The sequence below is a fragment of the Oncorhynchus masou genome, chromosome 15 (genome assembly GCF_036934945.1).
Source record: "Oncorhynchus masou masou isolate Uvic2021 chromosome 15, UVic_Omas_1.1, whole genome shotgun sequence".
Classification (NCBI taxonomy): Eukaryota; Metazoa; Chordata; class Actinopteri; order Salmoniformes; family Salmonidae; genus Oncorhynchus; species Oncorhynchus masou.
Genome location: NC_088226.1, coordinates 70,188,841 through 70,190,388, shown reverse-complemented (window position 1 = coordinate 70,190,388; position 1,548 = coordinate 70,188,841).

Below are 1,548 nucleotides of genomic sequence, written 5' to 3'. Positions count from 1 at the left end.
TAACATGAGAATAACATGGGGGGATAACATGAGAATAACATGGGGATAGCATGAGAATAACATGGGGATAACATGGGGATAGCATGAGAATAGCATGGGGATAGCATGAGAATAACATGGGGATAGCATGAGAATAACATGGGGATAACATGAGAATAACATGGGGATAGCATGAGAATAACATGGGGATAGCATGAGAATAACATGGGGATAGCATGAGAATAACATGGGGATAGCATGAGAATAACATGGGGATAGCATGAGAATAACATGGGAATAACATGGCGATAGTATGAGAATAACATGAGAATAACATGATAATAACATGGGGATAGCATGAGAATGACATGAGAATAACATGGGGATAGCATGAGAATGACATGAGAATAACATGAGAATGACATGAGAATAACATGAGAATAACATGGGGATAGCATGGGGATAGCATGGGAATAACATGGGGATAGCATGGGGATAGCATGAGAATAACATGGGGATAGCATGGGGATAGCATGAGAATAACATGGGGATAGCATGAGAATAACATGGGGATAGCATGATAATAACATGGGGATAGCATGGGGATAGCATGGGAATAACATGGGGATAGCATGAGAATAACATGGGGATAGCATGTGAATAACATGGGGATAGCATGGGAATAACATGGGGATAGCATGGGGATAGCATGGGGATAGTATGAGAATAACATGGGGATAGCATGGGGATAGCATGAGAATAACACGGGGATAGCATGAGAATAACATGGGAATAACATGGGGATAGCATGTGAATAACATGGGGATAGCATGGAAATAACATGGGGATAGCATGGGGATAGCATGGGGATAGCATGAGAATAACACGGGGATAGCATGAGAATAACATGGGGATAACATCAGAATAACATGGGGATAGCATGATAATAACATGGGGATAGCATGGGGATAGCATGGTAATAACATGGGGATAGCATGAGAATAACATGGGGATAGCATGGGGATAACATGGGGATAGCATGGGAATAACATGGGGATAGCATGTGAACAACATGGGGATAGCATGGGAATAACATGGGGATAGCATGGGAATAACATGGGGATAGCATGTGAATAACATGGGGATAGCATGGGAATAACATGTGGATAGCATGAGAATAACATGGGGATAGCATGGGAATAACATGGGGATAACATGGGAATAACATGGGGATAGCATGAGAATAACATGGGGATAGCATGGGAATAACATGGGGATAGCATGAGAATAACATGGGGATAGCATGAGAATAACATGGGGATAGCGTGAGAATAACATGGGGATAGCGTGAGAATAACATGGGGATAGCATGAGAATAACATGGGGATAGCATGGGAATAACATGGGGATAGCATGAGAATAACATGGGGATAGCGTGAGAATAACATGGGGATAGCATGGGAATAACATGGGGATAGCATGAGAATAACATGGGGATAGCGTGAGAATAACATGGGGATAGCGTGAGAATAACATGGGGATAGCATGAGAATAACATGGGGATAGCAT